Genomic DNA, 13504 nt, shown 5'->3' with positions numbered 1-13504 from the left:
CCAACGGGAGGGGTACGGCCTCAGGGCAGCAAGTGTAGATGATGGTGGTAGCGATGGTGCGGCAAGGAAGCTCAGAGACGTGTGATGCAGTTTCAGGGTTTTTACTCACAGTTGTTGCTCCGGTCACTCCGGCCTTGAGTGACCACCCGAGTCGTGCTGCGTCCACCAGGTGTGGGACTCGGCCAACCCCCAGGCAGTTCCAGAGCGTGGTCCTGAGCTCCCCTCTCTTCCTTCCTACTGGCCGTCCCCACCAGGGATCCACCTTTGTCCGGTTCCCTTGGGCCTTCTATGGTAAAACCTTCTCTGGCTTTCCTGACCCTACTCTTGGTGTACCTTCCTGGTGGATGTGGTGAGGGTCGTGGCAAAGCTTGCCCACGACCTCCGGTTCCTGGTTAAGGGTTACTTTTGCCTCCGCCAGCTTGGGATCCGGTGCCCTCTTCTGCCAACCCTTCACCCTTTTTGGTTTGCTTCTGGGATCTTAGGGTTCCCTCTTTTCTGCGTCTGGGCCTTTCTTCTTCCTCTCTGCTTCAGGCCTGGCCCTGGAGCTGGGCCCAGCCGGAGCCACAGCTCCCTGTCAGCCCTCTCTGGCTGAACTCTCCTCAGAACTCTCCTGCCAGACTCACCCTATCTCTAGATGGTGCCCACCATATATACTCCCTCTATGTGTGAGCTCAGGTGACCAGCACCCAATGGGCTCCTATCTCTATGCCCAGAGCCCCTCCCCTATCTGCCCCTACACTACTGGGATGTTCCACCCCCCCTCCCACTCCAGCCAGGGACAGGCACTGTCGTACCTGCACATCTACTTGGTGGGAGTACCGTAGTTCTGTCCCCCGGAAATGGGATGTATGTAGTGCATGCAGCCTACTGAGCTCAGTCCCACACTCCATCCTTACCCGGGAGTGGAATACCACACCTCTGGTTTGAGGTGTAATACCCCTGTAGCAGCCGAGTCCTCAGGGTGCTACACTGTACAATCCACAAACTGCATTTATAACCTGATTTCACTTCAGCTTTTTCTGCTCACAAGTCATTTTAGGTAAGAGATGAGCTATAGATATCGTACTCGCACAGATTCACATACAAGAAAGTGAGTGGTGCAGGGTCAGAGAAAGGGTGTCAATGGTCTCCTCAAGGAGTGCAAGTGTGGGTGAACAGGAACATACGGATGAAGGGAGAAATCAGCATGTAGGCAGGCGAGGCTCACCGTCCATGAATCTCAGCAGCAATATTGCCTATATCAAACACAAGAGGACAAGGATCAGAAAACAGCAGAAGCATAAAAGCTACAGGCAGCAAAAGGAGTGTTTCACATACGTATTCCAGCATAGGAAAAATGAAAATTTCTATGTTGCTGAAAAATAACCAGACAATCTTGATAGAGACAAGTTATATTTGAGAGGCACAAATCTCAAACTTTTTGAAAAAACTTGATCTTTGCATCAATACATGATCTGTAGTTGCTTTAAATCAGGGGTGTACAACATTTTTTAGTTCAAGGTCACATTGCCATTCTGAACTAATACCAAGGGCCGCAATTTTTTTTAAAGGGGCACTTGCATTAATACACCATCAGAACCAATTTTTAAGTATTTAAGAAGGATTTGGAGAGTTTTGCACTAAAAAAAAAAAAAAATCAGTGTGGACACATGCTAACTTAAATTGGAACATTTGGAGCAGAAACTTGCCAAATCCTTCTCATAATCTCAAATCTCTAAATTTTGAGGATTTTCAAGTTTTAATTAGTGATGAGCGAGCACTAAAATGCTCGGGTGCTCGATGCTCGGGTCGAGCAAATTGGAATGCTCGAGTGCTCGACCCGAGGAACAAGCCCAATGTAAGTCTATGGGAAACTCGAGCATTTTTCAGGCAGCTCCCCCCGGCGGACTACAGAGGGCCTAAAAATTGTCCAAATTGATGGGAACAGTGCTCAAATGACATGGGAACAGCATGGGGAAGACCCCTAGAAGCATTTCTGACTCACAGGTCACTGCTGTCAACAACATTGTCAGAGGTATTACGCCACTTTTACGGACTCACAATAAAACATACAAAAACTAATCCAAAATGGATTTTCTTGGGAAATACGTTAAGGAACATTCTTTCCAGGGTAATGAGTTGTATATAAGGCAAAATAAATATACAAAAACAAAAATGCTCCTCCACACCTTGGGCTATGTTCATGTGACACCCCAGGGGTCTGGTTGCCACAGTAATAGAGATATTACGTCTGAGAGCAGGTGGGAGGTCTCTTGGTCAGGGATCCTATGCATGCCACACCTCCTGCCCAGTCCCCTATATAAAACTGGGGCTGAGGCAGGGTTAGAGAGAAAGAGTAGAGTTGAGAAGAAGAGAAGCAGCTATAGGAAAGAGAGATCAGGAGCTCTGGGGAAGTCGTGCTAAAAGGAATCAGGGGCTGGCAGCTGTAGAGCTCGCCCTGATTGAAGAGTTACCACCGGACCCGGAGTCCGAGGCTGTGGGGGCTAATTCTTACCCAGCAGCAGAAACCGACCGGCAGGGGATTTCAGGTCCTCTGGCCAAGAAACCCGAAGGCACGGTCACACGCGTGGGACCAGCACCGCCGTCGTGGAGCGGAAGCCACTAGAAGGCCCCGAGTCACCGGCCATACGGGTGAGCACCACACGGTACACTCAGGGACGTGGGCTACTTTTACCCGCCTCTAGCAAGGTAGCCAGAAGAGTACAATTAGTTGGGGAGGCCTACAACTCCGCCTGGCCAGGGGAAATCCCATCTGCTCAAAGACTGACCAGGCCCCGATCACTAGCCAGTACTCCGGGAGGGTCTATCTTTATCACCAGTAAAGACCCTGAACTACACCGCATCGTCTCTGAGTGGTTCCTGCTACCCCCATCATCCACGTCGGCTGCCCTGAGGCCATACCCCTCCCGTTGGGGGTTATACCATCTACGCTGCACAATCGTACCACCGGCCTCAGCGGTCTGCCCTGCAGCGGCAGCTCCATAGCTGCATTCAACGGGTGGCGTAGTCGTCCAATATCTACTGCTAATACTCAGCCACACAGTTTGACTCCCTGGGCACGGACCGGGTCACCGCCACGAGACTACTACCCCCAACAGGCCCGGCTCCGGGTAGTCCCCGCGTGCGCAACGCTACACCAAGTAGGCCCAGGGGTGCGTCAACTTTTGGCGTAGTCGGCAGGATTTCGTGCCCGCAACCACCGGGTACTGCGTGCCTGAAAAAGACTGTTCAAACTTACCAGTGGTGAAGATTCCCGCCATCCGCGAAGTTTTCCCGCCATCCGGCGCCATCTTTTACCTTCTTCCCGCCATCCGCGAAGTTTTCCCGCCATCTGGCGTCATCTTCTGCTTTCTTCCCGCCATCCGTGGAGTTTTCCCGCCGTTGGACGCCATCTTGAAGACGCCGCGCGGGAAGAAGAGGGGCGTGGACTCCGAAAGCGTGCGAGAACTGAAGCCCCGCCTCACGTCCGGACGTTGCGTAAGGTCCTGGAAGGAGCCCAGCAGACGCCGACGTCACAGGAGCGCGACGGAAGGTCCTCAACCCTGACGATCCACTGCGGAGCCGCGGCCTACGGAAGAGGATCATCGCAAGGTAGGCCACGGTCCACTAGGGGGGAGGAGGATGTCGGATACGGAGGAGAGCTTCACTGCCTCAACCCCCGCCAGCGCCACCGCTGCTGCAGTCATGCCTTTCACCATGCCCTATATCCCGGGAGCAGCCTGGCTACCCCAGTACTCAGGGGAGTCACATACCCTGAATGACTTTAAAGAAAAGCTGGATAGCCTCTTCCAGGTGTACCCCCTCACAGAAGAGCAAAAAGTGAGCATCCTGGTGGCCCAACTAACCGGGGCAGCCCAAAGGGAGGTAAAGTCCTGGCCACCTGGGAGGAGGACTGTCGCAGGGATACTAACCCGGCTGAGGGACACCTTTGATACCCGCACCTCAGCCGAGATTAAGCTTAGATTCTATGGGTGCAAGCAGCGAGCACATGAGAGTATAAGGGACTATGCACTAAACCTACAAGAGGCCCTGAGAGCCATTAAGCAGACCGACCCTGACAGCGTGGGAAACGAGGACAGGCTGTTGACCGAGCAATTTATAGAGGGACTATATTGCAATGTCCACCGAACCCAGTTGCGGGCCATAGCCTTACAGGATCCTCATCTGGACTTTGCACAGTTCAAGGACAGAGCCATCCGGGTGCTCCGAGAACCGGCACCGGGTGGCGTTGTGACCCACAGGCGCCCAGCTATCACTTACCACCAGGAGGCGGCGCCCTTGTCGGCAGGGCCTGTGGGGGCTGATGCGCAGGCTTTGAACAATGACCCGGCTCCGGACCTGCACCATCAGGTCCAAGAGCTAGCTAAAAGCGTCGCTGCGCTAACCCGAACTGTGCAGTCTTTACAGGTTTCCACTCCAGGGAAGATCCAGCTGGCATCCGGACCGGAGGACATCCCGTGGCGTCGACCAAGGAGGACCCCACCGGCCAGAGGAAGACCCAGCGACCGATACAACGAGAACGGACAACCCATCTGCCGCCGCTGCAATCAACCCGGACATATGGCAAGGTACTGTCCTTTAAACTGGCACAACCTGGGGTAGAGGGCCAACCCCCAGGAAAAAGATCACCAGGCCCATCGAACTGGCGCGACAAATATGTGGGAGGACGTCCAGTCTTGCCTGTGGTACTGGATGGCATCCCTATGAGTGCCCTACTGGACACCGGGTCACAGGTCACCACCATCCCGTACGTGCTCTTCAAGCAGTACTGGAATGACTCGGATATAACCCGCTATCCAGACGACGACTTGAGTATCATCGCCAGTAATGGTCAGCCCGTGCCACAGATCGGATTTAAAGAAATGACCATTAAAATCGGTAGAGTCGAACTGGCAGCACAGGGACTGATCATTGTAGACATTGACAAGCGCGAGTGTCACCCAAAGATAACTCTAGGAAGTAATGTGATTGAAAATTGTCTTGCAGAGGTGATTTTCATTTTACAGCAGGTTGCCAAGAACGCCAGCTCCGGCCAGCAGCGAGTGCTCCAGAAAGAGATCCGGGCACTGATGCGACGGCAACAGGTGGAACTCTCCGGTGGTGAGATTGGTAGCGTAAGAATGTGTGACCCTTTCCCTATTGCCATGCCCCCGAAAAGTGAAATGATGATTTGGTGCCGGGCAGCTATTGGTCTGAGAGGTAGAGACTACCAGGCCATGGTAGAACCAGTCTACTCAGACAGTAGGCCCACCATTTTGACAGCACGGGGGGTAGTTGATGTACGCCATGGGAGGGTGCCCGTTCGTATAATAAATATCGGGAAAAGGGAAGTATACCTGCCCCGGTATGCTACGCTAGCCAAATTATATACTATCAACCAAAATTCTATACAGTCTGTGGAACCCTTGCCTCCATCTCACCCGGAGGAAGGTAACGGCTCTATGAAAATAATGGAGGATTGGTGTCAGCAACTACATTTGGGTACTGACTCCACTCCCTCCCACCAGAAACAGGGAGTCTACCGGGTGGTTCGAGAGTACGAGAGAGTGTTTAGTAAACACCCGTTAGACTTCGGGCGAGTCAAAGGGGTAGAACACCACATCCCCACGGGAGACCATCCTCCCATAAAAGAGAGGTATCGACCCGTACCCCCTGCACACTACCAACACGCCAAGGGAATGCTTAGAGACATGAAGGAGGCTGGGGTAATCAGGGATAGCTGTAGCCCCTGGGCAGCTCCACTAGTCTTGGTCAAAAAGAAAGACAACACCATGAGAATGTGTGTAGATTACCGGAAAATTAACCGTATCACACACAAAGATGCGTACCCCTTACCAAGAATAGAAGAGTCTTTGGCTGCTTTAAAATCTGCTAACTTCTTCTCCACCTTGGATCTCACTAGCGGGTACTGGCAGGTTCCTGTAGCAGAGGCGGACCGGGAGAAGACCGCACTCACCACCCCGATGGGACTTAGCGAGTTTACCTGCATGCCGTTCGGACTCTGCAACGCACCAGGAACCTTCCAGCGATTGATGGAATGCTGTCTGGGACACCGAAACTTTGAGACGGTCCTGTTATACCTGGACAATGTCATCGTCTATTCCAAGACCTACGAGGACCACCTGAAACACCTGGCGGAAGTGTTCGAAGCTCTGGCAAGTTACGGCCTAAAGGTGAAACCCTCCAAGTGTCACCTCCTGAAGCCAAAGGTGCAGTACCTGGGACACGTGGTGAGTGCTGACGGAGTGGCTCCCGACCCTGATAAGATCACCGCAATTAAGGAATGGCCAAGCCCCTCCAGCGTAAAGGAAGTGAGGCAGTTCCTCGGGTTGGTAGGCTACTACCGAAGGTTCATTCCCGGTTTCACCAAAAAGGCAGCTCCTATGCAGGACCTCCTGATAGGCCAGTCCAGGAAGGCCAAGAACCAGAAGCCACCCTTCAGATGGGAGAAGCTGGAAGAAGAGTCCTTCCGCCAGCTGAAGATGGCCCTCACGGGGGATGAAATCCTGGCGTACCCTGATTATAGCCAGCCCTTTATCCTCTACACCGATGCCAGTAACATCGGGCTAGGAGCCGTACTGTCCCAGATCCAGCAGGGGAAGGAACGGGTAATTGCTTACGCCAGCCGGAAACTGCGACCCACCGAAAGAAACCCTGAGAATTACAGCTCATTTAAGCTAGAGTTCCTGGCAGTGGTGTGGGCAGTCACCGAACGCTTTAAGCACTACCTCGCTGCTTCCCGGTTCACCGTGTACACGGATAACAACCCGTTGACACACCTGGACACTGCAAGACTCGGTGCCCTAGAGCAGAGATGGATGGCCCGCTTGTCCAACTATGAGTTTACAATCAAATACCGGGCAGGACGCTCCAATACCAACGCGGACGCCCTGTCCAGGATGCCGAACCTACCGGACGTAGGGGAAGATTCAGAGGAACTGGAAGAAGTTGAACTCCCCGCGTTCCACCGTCATGGGACTATCCAGTATTCCCACCGTGTAAGTAGTAAGCAATCCGCTACGTTCAACCCATTACCTCATTACAACTGGGCGGAGACGCAAGACAGTGACCCTGCCGTCCGACTGGTAAAGGAGATGCTGACTCGGCCAGATGCACGCCTTGACCCAGACGCTCCGGAGGAAGCCAAGCAACTGTGGGCTGAGAAGAGTCGACTGTTCCTTTACAAGGGGAAGTTGTGCCGCAGAATGGTTAACTCCCGGACGCATGAACTAATCTGGCAAGTAGTGGTGCCAAGAAGAGACGCAGCTATGGTGATGGAGGCATACCACGACGGAGCTGGGCACTTCGGATGGAAGAAGCTGGAGTTCCTGCTGCGTGGGCGGTTCCATTGGGTAGGCATGAGAGGAACCATCGAGAGGTGGTGCAGAGACTGTGGCCCATGCAACCTAAGAAGGAGGGACCGTGCCAGCCAGAAGACTCCCCTGCAGTCCATCATCACCAGACAGCCATTGGAACTGGTAGCCTTGGATCATGTAAAACTGACCCCAAGCAGAAGTGGCTACGTCTACGCGTTAACCATCGTGGATCACTACTCCCGGTTCTTGGTTGTCGTCCCCGTCAAGGACTTAACGGCTCAAACAGCAGCTAGAGCCTTCCAGCAGCACTTCTGCCGTCCGCACGGATACCCGGAGCAGGTGCTGACGGACCAGGGGCCTGCCTTTGAAGCGGAAGTCTTCCAGGAGTTCTGCACCCTGTATGGCTGCCGGAAGATTAGAACAACACCCTATCACCCGCAAACTAATGGACTTTGTGAGAAAATGAACCAGGTGGTGATAGATCTTCTGAAAACATTGCCCCTGGAAGAACGTAGTCTGTGGCCTGAAAAGCTGCCCGACCTGGTGGACCTATACAACCACATCCCTGTAGGTTCCACCAACTGTACCCCGGCTTACCTAATGAGGGCAAGACCTGGTAAGCTTCCTTTTGATCTGGAGATGGGAGTCCTGACACCCGAGGACACTTCACCAGAAGCAGACTGGGACACAGAGAGGCAGCAGCAGTACCGGAAAGTACAGGAGAGCGTGGAGCGAAGTCTCTGTCAAGCTAGGGAAAGACAAGAGAAAACTTACAACCAGAATGCTCCCGCTGTTCCCCTGGTGCCCGGAGAGCAGGTCTTGAAGAGGAAAAGACGGCTCCACAAGTTGGACGACCAGTGGGAGAAGGACCCGTACACCGTACTGCCCTCAAGCCACGACAACCCAAAGATCTGTACAATCAGTAAAGACGGAGGGGAAACCACAGCCATTGTATCCCGGGATCACCTGAAGAAGTGTCCTGAACAGCTACGGAACCCTGAAGAGGAACAAGAAGACCCTCGACCCGTAGAGGAAAGGGAAGATATGGTTAGTACTGTGCTCGGAGACTTCCCTCGGTCTTGGACTCAAGTCAATGGTGCTGTTGTGGTACCCGTCCTCACGTTCCTCCAACCAGCATCCCAAGTGCCTACGGAGACACAGGTAGAGCTGGAAGAACAGCCGGTCCAGGAGGCAGAAGACCCCACACAAGCAGACCAGGAGAATCAACCCTCTGCTTATAGTGAGCCTGCCATACCCCTAGTGAGCCAAAGAGTCCGTAGACGGCTGCCCAGTTTACCCTTGACAGCTCCTATACCCTGTAGCTCAGGACCAGTCAGCCAGCTCCGTAGGTCCACTAGGGTCACTAGAGGCCAGTTGCCCATACGGTGGAGGATCTAAATATTCAAGCTATTTTATTAATGTTTACCTGTTTATTGTTGCTTGTGTATAATTATGTGTTTCTAGTTATTTGTAGGAGTCTTTGGTGGATTTTTTATCGGGAATCCTTTGTGCATATAGTTGGAGCGTAACCCAGGACGGACTAAAGACTGTTAAGGACTCGGGGCAGGACAGACCCCTACCTGGTTACGTCTCCCTGTTTTTGGTGAAATGGACACCCTTGTTTTCTTGAAAAACTGCACCCGGTTGCGGACACGCCGTGACCATCCTAATGTTTTTCTTTATTGCGTTCTTTCTGTTTGTAATTTGTTATGTTACAAAAATATGTTTAGTCCCGGAGTACTAAATTTCACTAGGGGGGAATGTGACACCCCAGGGGTCTGGTTGCCACAGTAATAGAGATATTACGTCTGAGAGCAGGTGGGAGGTCTCTTGGTCAGGAATCCTATGCATGCCACACCTCCTGCCCAGTCCTGGGAGGGGAAGAACTTCCCCTATATAAAACTGGGGCTGAGGCAGGGTTAGAGAGAAAGAGTAGAGTTGAGAAGAAGAGAAGCAGCTATAGGAAAGAGAGATCAGGAGCTCTGGGGAAGTCGTGCTAAAAGGAATCAGGGGCTGGCAGCTGTAGAGCTCGCCCTGATTGAAGAGTTACCACCGGACCAGGAGTCCGAGGCTGTGGGGGCTAATCCTTACCCAGCAGCAGAGACCGACCGGCAGGGGATTTCAGGTCCTCTGGCCAAGAAACCCGAAGGCACGGTCACACGCGTGGGACCAGCACCGCCGTCATGGAGCGGAAGCCACTAGAAGGCCCCGAGTCACCGGCCATATGGGTGAGCACCACACGGTACACTCAGGGACGTGGGCTACTTTTACCCGCCTCTAGCAAGGTAGCCAGAATAGTACAATTAGTTGGGGAGGCCTACAACTCCGCCTGGCCAGGGGAAATCCCATCTGCTCAAAGACTGACCAGGCCCCGATCACTAGCCAGTACTCCGGGAGGGTCTATCTTTATCACCAGTAAAGACCCTGAACTACACCGCATCGTCTCTGAGTGGTTCCTGCTACCCCCATCATCCACGTCGGCTGCCCTGAGGCCATACCCCTCCCGTTGGGGGTTATACCATCTACGCTGCACAATCGTACCACCGGCCTCAGCGGTCTGCCCTGCAGCGGCAGCTCCATAGCTGCATTCAACGGGTGGCGTAGTCGTCCAATATCTACTGCTAATACTCAGCCACACAGTTTGACTCCCTGGGCACGGACCGGGTCACCGCCACGAGACTACTACCCCCAACAGGCCCGGCTCCGGGTAGTCCCCGCGTGCGCAACGCTACACCAAGTAGGCCCAGGGGTGCGTCATTCACACGTAGCGTTTTTGAAGCATTTTTGTACTTTTGCATTGCTTTCAACCAAGACAAATGCATTCACTGGGAAATGTCATTTTAACATTTTACAACCTTATCTGGCCATGTGGTGTGTGAGATATCATCAGACACATCATGTTTCATTTATGATGGAGGGACTCTGAAAGTCAAAAAGCCTATTTTTATAGGGCCATCAGGCGGCCCTTACTATACTTAAAGGGCCAGCTGTCGGCTCTCGTTATTGTTAGAGAGCCATCAGCCAGCTATGCATTGTTGTTCCCATTATTAACGAGTGGGTCTCCTCTACTGTTATTGCATATGCAGTGACTGTAAGGGCTGCCAAAAGTTTGGAGGCACTACAATGCCCCTTGGAAGAGATTTAGAGGTCGGACAGCCTCCTAAAAACAATGTTCCCATTATTAGGAAGTGGGTCTCCCATGGTGTTTCCCTATGCAGTGAATGCAAAAGCTGCCAAAAATTTGGAGGCACTCCAATGCCCCTTGTAAGAGACGTAGAGGTCGGAGAGCCTCCTAAAAGCAATGTTCCCACTATTAGGAAGTGGGTCTCCCATAGTGTTTGCCTATGCAGTGAATGCAAAAGCTGCCAAAAATTTGGAGGAACTCCAATGCCCCTTGCAAGACACGTAGAGGAGGTGATATGGTAGATATGGTGGTGAATGATATGGTGATGGAGGATGAGGAGAAGGAGGAGGACAAGAGCAAATAGACAAAATCAGGAAGCGTATACCCATGTCTGGGTGTGAAGACAGAGGTGTATGGGAATAGAATTAGACCTCCCAAAAAAAGACACTGTCTTTGAGTTTAGGTTATGCTATCATTCGATGGTGTTGAGAAGTCGAGCCCAATCGAGCCCTTGTTCATTTTTAGAAGAGTCAGCCTGTCAGCATTTTCAGTCGACAGGCGGATGCACCTATCAGTTATAATTTCACTGGCGGCACTAAAATCCTGCTCTGATAAAACGCTAGCGGCAGGGCAGGCCAGGAACTCCAAGGCATAGAAAGCTAGTTCATTACACGTGTCCAGCTTGGATAAGGCACAGAGGAATCACGGAGGACGTTGGTATGGTTGGCAAGGTACTCCCTCACCAACTTCCCAAACTTTGCTCTCCTTGTGAGAGTACCCTGCGCCTCAGAGTCTATAAGATGGGAGGGTCTGAGAAAACTGTCCCAACACGTTGACAGTGTTCCCCTGCCTCTGCTGGATTGGAGTTGTGTCTCTCTCACCTGTACTCCTTGGTTGTCCAACGAACTGTGACTTCTGCCGTCAGCGTTTTCAGATGGGAATTTTTTTAATAATTCCACAACAAGGGCCTTCTGGTACTGCCCCATTTTAGTAGACCTGTCCGCCTTGGGAATAAGAGATAGAAAGTTCTCCTTGTAGCGTGGGTCTAGAAGTGTCACCAACCACTAATGTCACCCAAAATTTGAAGAATGCGAGTGTCGCGGGAAAAGCAGCGTAACATAAACTCAGCCATGTGTGCCAGACTGCCAACAGGCAAGACTTTCATGTCCTCACCAAGAGGACAACGGACCATGCTCTCCTCCTCCCTGTCCTCAGGTCATCCACGCTGAACAGACGGTATGACAGTTGTGCAGGTAGTACCGTCTATAGCGCATGAAACTAGCTCCTGTTCTTCCTCCTCCACCTCCTCTTCATCATTGTCATCCAATCCACGTTGGGATGAGGCTGGGCTGTTTGTAATCACCCTGTATGTTTCCTTGCTTCATCTCATCGTGCTGCGTCTGCAATGCATCCTCTTTGATTGTGAGCAGAGAGCGTTTCAGAAGACAGAGAAGCGGGATGGTGACACTAATTATGGCATCATCGCCGCTCACCATCTTGGTGGAGTCCTCAAAGTTTTGGAGGATGGTACATATGTCTGACATCAATGTCCACTCCTAAGGTCTTATGTGTGGAGTCTGAACCGAATACCAATGGCCTTGTTGATGCTGGTAGTCAACAACTGCCCTCTTCTGCTCACAAATCCTTCCCAACATCTGCAATGTAGAGTTCCAATGCATGGGTACATCTGACACACCAGTCGGTGAGCCGGAAGCTGCAAACGCTGCTGAAACACAGCAAGGGTGGCGAAAGCTGTAGGTGACTTTCTAAAATGGGCATACAGGTGGCATATTTTGACAAGCAAATCCAGCAGCTCCAGGTAGGTTTTGAGAAACCGCTGAACCACGAGGTTAAGTTAAGCACATGGGCCAGACATGGTACGTGTGTGAGCTCGCTTCGCCTCAGAGCTGCGACCAGGTTACGGCTATTGTCACACATGACCATGCCTGGCTGTAGGTTCAGTGGTGTCAGCTCTTTCAGAGCTGTCCACAACTCTTCAGCGTTGTGTGGTTTGTCACCTAAGCATATTAGCTTCAGCACAGCCTGTTGCCGCTTGGCCGAGACAGTGCTTCAGTGCAACCAGCTTGAGACTCATGTGGTCATTTCGGAGATGGATGCTGAAGAGGAGGAGGAGGTGCAGGAGCTGTAGAATGTGGGGGCAACCCTGATTGACCCATGGCCCGCAATCCTCGGCTTCGGGAGGACTTGTTCCGTCCCAAGGTCCAACTGGGTCCCGGCTTCCACTATGTTAACCCACTGTGCCGTCAGCGAGATGTACCATCCCTGCCCACAAGCACTTGTCCACGTGTCCGTGGTTAGGTGGAATTTCCCAATAACTGCATTGTTGAGGGCACGGATAATGTAGTGGGACACATGCTCGTGTAATGCGGGGACGGCACACGAGGTGAAATAGTGTTGGCTGAGGACCGAATACCGATGGACGGCCGGCGCCATCAGGTTGCGGAAAGTTTTCATCTCCAAGAGCTTAAAAGGCAACAATTCGAGCGCAAGCAGTTGCAAAATGTGTGAATTTAGTAGTGAGACCTGTGGGGCATTGGCTGCGTATTTGCGCTTGCGTTCCAAGGACTGGGGTAGGGACAACTGAATGCTGTGCTGGGACAAGGACGTGGATGTGCTTGCTAATGGTGCTACTTGAGAGTCTGCAATGACAGGTGCAGGGCAGGAGGCATCTTCGCATGCACCATGGACAAAGGATTGGCTTGCACGCTCAACAGCGGAAGAAGCAGTGGTGCCACCCGCAGACACTGTTCTTGGACCCTGGGGTTCGGCCCACAAAGTTGGGTGTTTTGCTGCCATGTGCCTGATCATGCTGGTGGTGGTCAGCCTGATAGTTTTGCTACCCCTGCTGATGCTGGCCTGGCAGGTGGTGCAAATGGCCTTTTTGGGGTTATCGGCAGAGCATTTAAAAAAACAACCAGACTCGGGAAGACCTAACAGTTGTATGGCAATTTCCGTCTTGTTGATGTTACAGGGAACGGTTGCCAGACTTCTGTCTGTGGCCACCACACTGCTTCTTCCTGCCTGTTGTGGTGCTACGCCTCCC

Source organism: Phyllobates terribilis, unplaced genomic scaffold (genome assembly GCF_046119375.1).
Source record: "Phyllobates terribilis strain yellow unplaced genomic scaffold, ASM4611937v1 Scaffold_9__5_contigs__length_417890890, whole genome shotgun sequence".
Taxonomy (NCBI): Eukaryota; Metazoa; Chordata; class Amphibia; order Anura; family Dendrobatidae; genus Phyllobates; species Phyllobates terribilis.
Note: the sequence above shows the minus strand (reverse complement) of the source record.